We start from the raw sequence: 12,492 nt of genomic DNA on the forward strand, positions 1-12,492 counted from the left end.
ATGTTCCGGTTTCTCACTATTTTGCTTTGTTTGTTGCATGATCCTTTATTAGTTAGAATCCTATGTCTAGTTTAGTTTTCTCTTAATTACTTTAATTCTGAAAAGATGTCTCATGTATTACTCACTGAGCTTGAAATTCAAATAAAAAAATACAGAAGTGATGTATTGCATGAGAAAGTGAGTTTATATTGAAGAATAGTCTTATTTACTTAGATGTGGTGGTACTTTCTGTGATTCTAAATGCATGACTTGAACAGTGCATATTTTTTATAGTGAAGTTTATGAATGTTAAAATTGTTGGCTCTTGAAAGAATGATGAAAAAAGAGAAATGTTATTGATAATCTGAAAAATCATAAAATTGATTCTTGAAGCAAGAAAAAGCAGTGAAAAATACGAAGCTTGCGAAAAAAATTTTATATAAAATAAAGAAAAAAAAAAGAAAAGTAAGCAGAAAAAGCTAATAACCCTTCAAACTAAAAGGCAAAGGGTAAAAAGGATCCAAGGCTTTGAGCATTAACGGATAGGAGGGCCCAAAGGAATAAAATCCTGGCCTAAGCGGCTAAAATCAAGTTGTCCCTAACCATATGCTTGTGGCGTGAAGGTGTCAAGTGAAAAGCTTGAGACTAAGTGGTTAAAGTCGTGGTCCAAAGCAAAAAGAGTGTGCTTAAGAGCTCTGGGCACCTCTAACTGGGGACTCTAGCAAAGCTGAGTCACAATCTGAAAAAGTTCACCCAGCTATGTGTCTGTGGCATTTATGTATCCAGTGGTAATACTGAAAAACAAAATTCTTAGGATCACAGCCAAGACTCATAAAGTAGCTGTGTTCAAGAATCAACATACTGAACTAGGAGAATCAATAACACTATCTGAATTCTGAGTTCCTATGGATGCCAATCATTCTGAACATCAAAGGATAAAGTGAGATGCCAAAAATATTCAGGATTGCAGTTGTAAACCCCACTATAAGAAGAGACATGAGCTTAATCGAACTCTCATTCTCATGCAAATTCACATCCTAAGCTTATATTAGTTCTGGTTGCTTGAGGACAAGCAACAGTTCAAGTTTGGTGTTGTAATGCGTGAGCATCTTTCCTATCATTTTCTAGTGAATTTGCATCTAAATTGTTGAGTTTAATAAAGAATTAATTATCTTTTAGCCAATATGGATGCTACTTTGAGTTTTGTACAATTCTGTTTATTTTAGGTAGCATTCAGCTGGATTTGATGGAGTTTCTGCAGAAGAAGAGATGAAGGCGAATGATGCTGTCAACCCTGACCTCTCTGCACTCAAACCTGAATAACTCGAGCTACAGAGGTCCAATGGACGTGATTCCAGTGGCGTTGGAAAGATAACTTTCATATCTTTCCAAAGATATATAATAGTCCATACTTCTTCTCCGAACTTGCTGCCAAGGCTGCGCCTAACTTGAGATTTCTCAAGTTAAGCGCAAGACACAACAACAATACGCGAGATTGGTCTTGCCCACTTCAAGTTAGGCGCACTAAAGCCCAAGTTAGGTGCAGCTTCACTCAACTAAACTCCAATTCATGCTGCCAAGCCCAAGTTAGGCGTGGATCCTAGTGAAGCCAAGTGTCCCCATCCATCAATTGAAGATTTGCTGATTGTTATAATTAATTCTAATTTAAATTCAAATTTTAAAAATTGAAAAAGATATTATGTTAGTTTTAAAGATAGATTTTTAAATTAATTAGGATTAGATATAAATAGGGGGATACCACTGATGAGCGGATAATTTATACGCTTTTTGGCATTGTTTTTAGTATGTTTTTAGTAGGATCTAGTTACTTTTAGGGATGTTTTCATTAGTTTTTATGTTAAATTCACATTTCTGGACTTTACTATGAGTTTGTGTGTTTTTCTGTGATTTCAGGTATTTTCTGGCTGAAATTGAGGGACTTGAGCAGAAATCAGATTCAGAGGTTGAAAAAGGACTGCTGATGCTGTTGGATTCTGACCTCCCTGCACTCAAAGTGGATTTTCTGGAGCTACAGAACTCGAAATGGCGCGCTTTCAATTGCGTTGGAAAGTAGACATCCAGGGCTTTCCATCAATATATAATAGTCCATACTTTGGCCAAGAATTGACGACGTAAACTGGCGTTCAACGCCAGCTTTCTACCCAAATCTGGCGTCCAGCGCCAGAAAAGGATCCAAAACCAGAGTTGAACGCCCAAACTGGCACAGAAACTGGCGTTCAACTCCACAAATGGCCTCTGCACGTGCAACACTCAGGCTCAGCCCAAACACACACCAAGTGGGCCCCGGAAGTGGATTTATGCATCAAATACTTACTCATGTAAACCCTAGTAGCTAGTTTATTATAAATAGGACCTCTTACTATTGTATTAGGCATCCTGGATTGTATTTTGATCCTGTGATCACGTTTTGGGGGCTGGCCATCTCGGCCATGCCTGGACCTTCACTTATGTATTTTCATACGGTAGAGTTTCTACACTCCATAGATTAAGGTGTGGAGCTCTGCTGTTCCTCAAAGGTTAATGCAAAGTACTACTGTTTTCTATTCAATTCTTCTTATTTCGCTTCTAAGATATCCATTCGCACCCAAGAACGTGATGAAGGTGATGATTATGTGTGACGCTCATCATCCTTCTCCCTTATGAACGCGTGCCTGACAAACACTTCTGTTCTACATGAAATAAGCTAGAATGAGTATCTCTTAGATCTCCTAACCAGAATCTTCGTGGCGTAAGCTAGAATGATGGCGGCATTCAAGAGAATCCGGAAGGTCTAAACCTTGTCTGTGGTATTCTGAGTAGGATTCAATGATTGAATGACTGTGACGAGCTTCAAACTCGCGATTGTTGGGCGTTAGTGACAGACGCAAAAGGAGGGAGAATCCTATTCCAGCATGATCGAGAACCGACAGATGAATAGCCGTTCCGTGACAGGGTGCGTGAGCATATTATTCACTGAGAGGAGGGGATGTAGCCACTGACAACGGTGATGCCCTTGCATAAAGCCAGCCATGGAAAGGAGTGAGACTGATTGGATGAAGATGGCAGGAAAGTAGAGGTTCAGAGGAACGAAAAACATCTCCATTCGCTTATCTGAAATTCCTATCAATGAATTACATAAGTATTTCTATCCCTTCTTTTATTTATTATTCGAAAACACCCTTATCACTTTATATCTGCCTGACTGAGATTTACAAGGTGACCATAGCTTGCTTCATACCAACAATCTCCGTGGGATTCGACCCTTACTCACGTAAGGTATTACTTGGACGACCCAGTGCACTTGCTGGTTAGTTGTATCGAAGTTGTGACAATTATGAATTAAGATCAGAGCACCAAGCTTTGGAGCCATTACCAGGATTTGTTCGAGCCTGGAGATCACAATTTCGTGCACCAAGTTTTTGGCGCCGTTGCCGGGGATTGTTTGAGTCTTCGGCAAGCTTTTGGTCCGGTAACATCAGTGCCAGATTCCCTTTTGATCCGGCAACAGCACCAAGTTTTTGGCGCCGTTGCCGGGGATTGTTTGAGTTTGGACAACTGACGGTTCATCTTGTTGCTCAGATTAGGTAATTTTCTTTTTATTTTGTTTTCAAAAATCTTTCAAAAATATTTTCAAAAATCTCTCATATGTTTTCGAAAAAAAAAAATAAAAATTTTTTCAAAAATTTTTTTCAAGATTTTTAAGAATGAATTCTAGTGTTTCATGAAACATGTTGAAGCCTGGTTGGCTGTAAAGCCATGTCTAAATTTATTTGGACTGAGGCTTGCAATTTGTTATCAAGAGCAATATACTCTCGTGTTAAAGGGCTAAAGCTTGGCTGGCCATTGGCCATGTCTAGTGTTTTGGACTGGAGCTTTCTTTGAAAGCTTGGCTGGCTAGTGAGCCATGTCTAATTCCTGGACTGAAGCTTTAGACTAACATGGCAAGATTCCTGGAATTCATATTAAAAATTTTGGAATCCTTATTTTTTCTTTCAATTTTTGAAAATATAAAATAAAAATCCAAAAAAAATTAGAAAATCATAAAAATCAAAATTATTTCTCTGTTTCTTGTTTGAGTCTTGAGTCATGTTATAAGTTTGGTGTCAATTGCATGTGCATCCTGCATTTTTCGAAAATTTCATGCATTCATGGTGTTCTTCATAATCTTCATGTTGTTCTTGGTAAGTCTTCTTGTTTGATCTTGATGATTTTTTGTTTTGTGTCTTTTCATGTTTTTCATATGCATTCTTGAATTCTTAGTGTCTAAGCATTAAAGAATTCTAAGTTTGGTGTCTTGCATGTTTTCTTTGCATTAAAATTTTTCAAAAATATGTTCTTGATGTTCATCATAATCTTCATGGTGTTCTTGGTGTTCATCTTGACATTCATAGCATTCTTGCATGCATTCATTGTTTTGATCTAAAAATTTCATGCATTGCATAATTTTCATGTTTTCATAAAAATTCAAAAAAAAAAATAAAAAAAAATATCTTTCCCTTTTTCTCTCATCAAATTCGAAAATTTGAGTTGACTTTTTCAAAAATTTTAAAATCAAGTTGTTTCTCATGAGTCAAATCAAATTTTCAATTTGAAAATCTTATCTTTTTCAAAATCTTTTTCAAAAATCAAATCTTTTTCAAAATTCTTAGTTATTTTCGAAAATTTCAAAAATATTTTTCAAAAATCTTTTTCTTAATTTTATACCAAATTTTCGAAAATAACAATAATAATTAATGTTTTGATTCAAAAATTTCAAGTTTGTTACTTGCTTGTTAAGAAAGATTCAAACTTTAAGTTCTAGAATCATATCTTATGATTTCTTGTGAATCAAGTCATTAATTGTGATTTTAAAAATCAAATCTTTTTCAAAACTAATTTCAATCATATCTTTTCAAAAATATCTACTTATCTTATCTTTTTCAAAAAAATATCTCTTCAAAATATCTTTTCTAACTTCCTAACTTCTTATCTTTTCAAAATTTGTTTCAACTAACTAACTAACTTTTTGTTTGTTCCTTAACTTTTTCAAAACTACCTAACTAATTCTCTCTCTCTCTCATTTTTCGAAAATATCTTCCCTCTTTTTCAAAATTTTTTTTAATTAACTAATTATTTTTATTTGTATTTTTTATTTTAAAAATTTTCGAAAATTACAAACATTTTTCAAAAACCATTTTTGAAAATCACTAACTCTTTTTCAAAATAATTTTCGAAAATTATCCCTCCCTTATCTCATTCTATTTATTCAGTCATTAACTAACATCTTTTCCTCACATCATCACCAAATTCGAACCCCCTCTTCTATCTGTGTTCGAATTTCTTCCTCTTTTCTTCTACTCACATAAGGGAACCTCTATACTGTGGTAAAGAGAATCTCTATTATTATTATTTTTCTGTGCCTTCTTCTTTGTCATATGAGCAGGAGCAAGGATAAGAACATTCTTGTGGAAGCAGATCCAGAACCTGAAAAGACTCTGAAGAGAAAATTAAGAGAAGCTAAAATACAACAATCCAGAGATAACCTTTCAGAAATTTTCGAACAGGAAGAGGAGATGGCAGCCGAAAATAATAATAATGTAAGGAAGATGCTTGGTGACTTTACTGCACCTAATTCCAATTTACATGGAAGAAGCATCTCCATTCCTGCCATTGGAGCAAACAACTTTGAGCTGAAACCTCAATTAGTTTCTCTGATGCAGCAGAACTGCAAGTTTCATGGACTTCCATCTGAAGATCCTTTTCAGTTCTTAACTGAATTCTTGCAGATATGTGATACTGTTAAGACTAATGGAGTAGATCCTGAAGTCTACAGGCTCATGCTTTTCCCTTTTGCTGTAAGAGACAGAGCTAGATTATGGTTGGATTCTCTACCCAAAGACAGCCTGAACTCTTGGGATAAGCTGGTCACGGCTTTCTTAGCCAAGTACTTTCCTCCTCAAAAGCTGAGCAAGCTTAGAGCTGATGTTCAAACCTTCAGACAGAAAGAAGGTGAATCCCTCTATGAAGCTTGGGAAAGATACAAACAGTTGACCAAAAAGTGTCCTTCTGACATGCTTTCAGAATGGACCATCCTGGATATATTCTATGATGGTTTATCTGAGCTATCAAAGATGTCACTGGACACTTCTGCAGGTGGATCCATTCACCTAAAGAAAACGCCTGCAGAAGCTCAAGAACTCATTGACATGGTTGCTAATAACCAGTTCATGTACACTTCTGAAAGGAATCCTGTGAGTAATGGGACGCCTATGAAGAAGGGAGTTCTTGAAGTTGATACTCTGAATGCCATATTGGCTCAGAATAAAATATTGACTCAGCAAGTCAATATGATCTCTCAGAGTCTGCATGGAATGCAAGCTGCATCCAACAGTACTCAAGAGGCTTCTTATGAAGAAGAAGCTTATGATCCTGAGAACCCTGCAATAGCAGAGGTGAATTACTTAGGTGAACCTTATGGAAACACCTATAACTCATCATGGAGAAATCATCCAAATTTCTCATGGAAGGATCAAAAGCCTCAACAAGGCTTTAATAATGCTGGAAGAAACAGGTTTAGCAATAGCAAACCTTTTCCATCATCCACTCAGCAACAGACAGAGAACTCTGAACAAAATGCTTCTAATTTAGCAAATCTAGTCTCTGATCTATCTAAGGCCACTGTAAGTTTCATGAATGAAACAAGGTCTTCCATTAGAAATTTGGAAGCACAAGTGGGCCAGCTGAGTAAAAGGATCACTGAAATCCCTCCTAGTACTCTCCCAAGCAATACAGAAGAGAATCCAAAAGGAGAGTGCAAGGCCATTGACATAAGCGCCATGGCCGAACCTGTGAGGAGAGGAGAGGACGTGAATCCCAAGGAGGAAGACCTCCTGGGACGTCCAGTGATCAATAAGGAGCTTCCCTCTGAGGAACCAAAGGACTCTGAGGCTCATCTAGAGACCATAGAGATTCCATTGAACCTCCTTATGCCCTTCATGAGCTCTGATGAGTATTCCTCTTCTAAAGAGAATGAGGATGTTACTGAAGAGCAAACTGCCAAGTTTCTTGGTGCAATCATGAAGCTGAATGCCAAATTATTTGGCATTGATGCTTGGGAAGTTGAACCTCCCTTGTTCATCAATGAACTAAGTGATCTGGATCAACTGACATTGCCTCAGAAGAGACAGGATCCTGGAAAGTTCATAATCCCTTGTACCATAGGCACCATGATCTTTAAGGCTCTGTGTGACCTTGGTTCAGGGATAAACCTCATGCCCCTCTCTGTAATAGAGAAACTGGGAATCTATGGGGTGCAAGCTGCTAAAATCTCACTGGAGATGGCAGACAGCTCAAGAAAACAGGCTTATGGACAAGTAGAGGACGTGTTAGTAAAGGTTGAAGGCCTTTACATCCCTGCTGATTTCATAGTCCTGGATACTGGAAAGGAAGAGGATGAATCCATCATCCTAGGAAGACCTTTCCTGGCCACAGCAAGAGCTGTGATTGATGTTGACAGAGGTGAAATAGTCCTCCAATGGAATGAGGATTCCCTTGTGTTTAAAACTCAAGGATCTCCCTCTGCAACCATGGAGAGGAAGCAGAAAAAGCTTCTCTCAAAGCAGAGTCAACCAGAGCCCCCACAGTCAAACTCTAAGTTTGGTGTTGGGAGGCCACAACCAAACTCTAAGTTTGGTGTTGAACTCCCATATCCAAACTCTAAGTTTGGTGTTGGAGAGTCTCAACAAAGCTCTGCACATCTGTGAGGCTCCATGAGAGCCCACTGTCAAGTTATTGACATTAAAGAAGCGCTTGTTGGGAGGCAACCCAATGTTTATCTAATTCTTATTTTTATTGTTTTTCATGTTTTCTTAGGTTCATGATCATGTGGAGTCACAAAATAAACAAAAAATTCAAAAATAGAATCAAAAACAGCAGAAGAAAAATCACACCCTGGAGGAGCATCTGTCTGGCGTTCAAACGCCAGAACAGAGCATAGTTCTGGCGCTGAACGCCCAGAACAAGCATGGTTCTGGCGTTCAACGCCAGAAATGGCAGCAAATGGGCGTTGAACGCCCAAAATGGGCACCAACCTGGCGCTGAACGCCCAGAGTTGTGTGCAAGGGCATTTTGCATGCCTAAATTGGTGCAGGGATGTAAATGCCTTGACACCTCAAGATCTGTGGACCTCACAGGATCACCTCAGGATCTATGGACCCCACAGGATCCCCACCTACCTCCAGTCACTCTCTTCTCTCTTCTCAATCATCCTCTATTCCCAATAAACACTCTTCCCTATTAACTCTTTACCACTCACATCCAAACACCCACTTTCCTTCAATATTCAACATCTCTTTCCCACCCAATCCCACCCATATGGCCGAATACACATCTCCCTCCATCTCCTCCATATCTTCTTCTTATTCTTCTATTCTTTCTTCTTTTGCTCGAGGGCGAGCAACATTCTAAGTTTGGTGTGGTAAAAAGCATAGCTTTTTTGTTTTTTTCCATAACCATTGATGGCACCTAAGGCCAGAGAAACCTCTAGAAAGAGGAAAGGGAAGACAAAAGCTTCCATCAAGGGTCTATAGCTCAGTGGTAGAACATTTGACTGCAAATCAAGAGATCCCTGAGATACCTCAGGGGATACATTTTCTTCCACACAATTATTGGAAGCAACTAAGGGTGGAACATCAAGAGCACTCCATCATCCTTCATGAAATCAGAGAAGATCTAAAAGCAATGAAGGAGGAGCAGCAAAGACAAGGAAGAGACATAGAAGAGCTCAAGGACATCACTAAGGTGGACTCATTCCTTGTTCTTACTTTCTCTGTTTTTCATTTTCTATGTTAAGTGCTTATCTATGTTTGTGTCTTCATTACATGATCATTAGTAGTAGTAACTATGTCTTAAAGTTATAAATGTCCTATGAATCCATCACCTCTCTTAAAAAAAATGTTTTAATTCAAAAGAACAAGAAGTACATGAGTTTTGAATTTATCCTTGAACTTAGTTAAATTATATTGATATGGTGACAATGCTTCTTGTTTTCTGAATGTATGCTTGAACAGTGCATATGTCTTTTGAAGTTGTTGTTTAAGAATGTTAAATATGTTGGCTCTTGAAAGAATGATGACTAGGAGACATGTTATTTGATAATCTGAAAAATCATAAAAATGATTCTTGAAGCAAGAAAAAGCAGCAAAGAACAAAGCTTGCAGAAAAAAAAAAGGGAGAAAAAAAATAGGCGAAAAAAAATAGAAAGAAAAAGAAAAAGCAAGCAGAAAAAGCCAAAGCTCTTAAAACCAAGAGGCAAGAGCAAAAAGCCAATAACCCTTAAAACCAAAAGGCAAGGGCAATAAAAAGGATCCCAAGGCTTTGAGCATCAGTGGATAGGAGGGCCTAAAGGAATAAAATCCTGGTCTAAGCGGCTAAACCAAGCTGTCCCTAACCATGTGCTTGTGGCGTGTAGGTGTCAAGTGAAAACTTGAGACTGAGCGGTTAAAGTCAAGGTCCAAAGCAAAAAAAGAGTGTGCTTAAGAACCCTAGACACCTCTAATTGGGGACTTTAGCAAAGCTGAGTCACAATCTGAAAAGGTTCACCCAATTATGTGTCTGTGGCATTTATGTATCCGGTAGCAATACTGGAAAACAAAGTGCTTAGGGCCACGGCCAAGACTCATAAAGAAGCTATGTTCAAGAATCATCATACTGAACTAGGAGAGTCAATAACACTATTCGAAATCTGAAGTTCCTATAGATGCCAATCATTCTGAACCTCAATGGATAAAGTGAGATGCCAAAACTATTCAAGAGGCAAAAAGCTATAAGTCCCACTCATATGATTACAGCTATGTTTCATTGATAGTTTGGAATTTATAGTATATTCTCTTCTTTTTATCCTATTTGATTTTCAGTTGCTTGGGGACAAGCAACAATTTAAGTTTGGTGTTGTGATGAGCGGATAATTTATACGCTTTTTGGCATTGTTTTTAGTATGTTTTTAGTAGGATCTAGTTACTTTTAGGGATGTTTTCATTAGTTTTTATGTTAAATTCACATTTCTGGACTTTACTATGAGTTTGTGTGTTTTTCTGTGATTTCAGGTATTTTCTGGCTGAAATTGAGGGACTTGAGCAGAAATCAGATTCAGAGGTTGAAAAAGGACTGCTGATGCTGTTGGATTCTGACCTCCCTGCACTCAAAGTGGATTTTCTGGAGCTACAGAACTCGAAATGGCGCGCTTCCAATTGCGTTGGAAAGTAGACATCCAGGGCTTCCAGCAATATATAATAGTCCATACTTTGGCCAAGAATTGACGATGTAAACTGGCGTTCAACGCCAGCTTTCTACCCAAATCTGGCGTCCAGCGCCAGAAAAGGATCCAAAACCAGAGTTGAACGCCCAAACTGGCACAGAAACTGGCGTTCAACTCCACAAATGGCCTTTGCACGTGCAACACTCAGGCTCAGCCCAAACACACACCAAGTGGGCCCCGAAAGTGGATTTATGCATCAAATACTTACTCATGTAAACCCTAGTAGCTAGTTTATTATAAATAGGACCTCTTACTATTGTATTAGGCATCCTGGATTGTATTTTGATCCTGTGATCACGTTTTGGGGGCTGGCCATCTCGGCCATGCCTGGACCTTCACTTATGTATTTTCATACGGTAGAGTTTCTACACTCCATAGATTAAGGTGTGGAGCTCTGCTGTTCCTCAAAGGTTAATGCAAAGTACTACTGTTTTCTATTCAATTCTTCTTATTTCGCTTCTAAGATATCCATTCGCACCCAAGAACGTGATGAAGGTGATGATTATGTGTGACGCTCATCATCCTTCTCCCTTATGAACGCGTGCCTGACAAACACTTCTGTTCTACATGAAATAAGCTAGAATGAGTATCTCTTAGATCTCCTAACCAGAATCTTCGTGGCGTAAGCTAGAATGATGGCGGCATTCAAGAGAATCAGGAAGGTCTAAACCTTGTCTGTGGTATTCTGAGTAGGATTCAATGATTGAATGACTGTGACGAGCTTCAAACTCGCGATTGTTGGGCGTTAGTGACAGACGCAAAAGGAGGGTGAATCCTATTCCAGCATGATCGAGAACCGACAGATGAATAGCCGTGCCGTGACAGGGTGCGTGAGCATATTATTCACTGAGAGGAGGGGATGTAGCCACTGACAACGGTGATGCCCTTGCATAAAGCCAGCCATGGAAAGGAGTGAGACTGATTGGATGAAGATGGCAGGAAAGTAGAGGTTCAGAGGAACGAAAAACATCTCCATTCGCTTATCTGAAATTCCTATCAATGAATTACATAAGTATTTCTATCCCTTCTTTTATTTATTATTCGAAAACACCCTTATCACTTTATATCTGCCTGACTGAGATTTACAAGGTGACCATAGCTTGCTTCATACCAACAATCTCCGTGGGATTCGACCCTTACTCACGTAAGGTATTACTTGGACGACCCAGTGCACTTGCTGGTTAGTTGTATCGAAGTTGTGACAATTATGAATTAAGATCAGAGCACCAAGCTTTGGAGCCATTACCAGGATTTGTTCGAGCCTGGAGATCACAATTTCGTGCACCAACCACCTCAACATTATTCAATCCCAGACTACCAAAATACATTTTATTAGAATCCTTATTTTCTACTCTGAACCATTAGCAACTAATCCTCCATTATTAAGGTTAGGAGCTCTGTCTATTTCTATGGATTAATTTTATTACTTTTTATATTTTAATTTATGCATGGATTTATAATTTAAGAATTTTTCTCACTCTTCATCTTATGAATTTGGGTGGAACGGAAGTATGACCCTTTTTCTAAATGCGTTCTTGTAAAACTTAGAAAAGCTCTTTACTTGAATAACAACTTGAAAACATATTCTCCTAAATTTTACTTATCTGGATTTAACGGGATACGTGACATATAATCCTTTTATTTTTGGGTAATTAGAGATTTTATGGCATATAAACTGGAATTTGATCATCACCTTCTAATTGGAATTAATTGACTAAGGAATTAGCAGCTAATGAATTTTAGAGGAGACTAGGAAGGTCTAAGGAATTAGGGTCTAGTCACATATAGTTTGCCATAAATTAAATCCTACATGATTACAATAGTTAGTAAGAAAAGTTAATCCGGAAAAATAGATAACTCTAAAACCTTAACTGTCTTCTCAATATTTTACTCCCAACTTATTCACCTGCCTGTCTTCAAACTCTTTTTTATTGTTTAATGCTTTTGAACTCTCAATTACTCTTTTCTGTTTGTCTAACTAAGCCTATCAAATACTATTGTTGCTTAATCCATCAATCCTCGTGGGATCGACCCTTACTCACGTAAGGTATTACTTGGTACGACCCGGTGCACTTGCCGGTAAGTTAATGGGTAACAAATACCGCACCAATAAGCGTATGAAGATGCTTTGCTCCTTCTGAATCTTTGCTTTTCTATTTCCTTCATCCAATCATTCATACTCCTTTCCATGGCAAGCTATATGTTGGGGGATCACCGTT

At 38.1% G+C, this 12,492-nt stretch overlaps 1 non-coding gene across 1 annotated transcript; it reads right to left on the reverse strand.

The window, feature by feature from the left end:
• Positions 1-5,927: 5,927 nt before the first annotated feature.
• On the reverse strand, positions 5,928-6,035 carry LOC148566827 (small nucleolar RNA R71). The gene has a single exon (XR_015881774.1). It is a non-coding gene; the product is annotated as a small nucleolar RNA R71 (small nucleolar RNA).
• Between the last annotated feature and the right edge of the window lie 6,457 nt (positions 6,036-12,492).

This window comes from Arachis ipaensis, chromosome B4, assembly GCF_059453495.1.
Source record: "Arachis ipaensis isolate K30076 ecotype BB chromosome B4, ASM5945349v1, whole genome shotgun sequence".
Taxonomy (NCBI): Eukaryota; Viridiplantae; Streptophyta; class Magnoliopsida; order Fabales; family Fabaceae; genus Arachis; species Arachis ipaensis.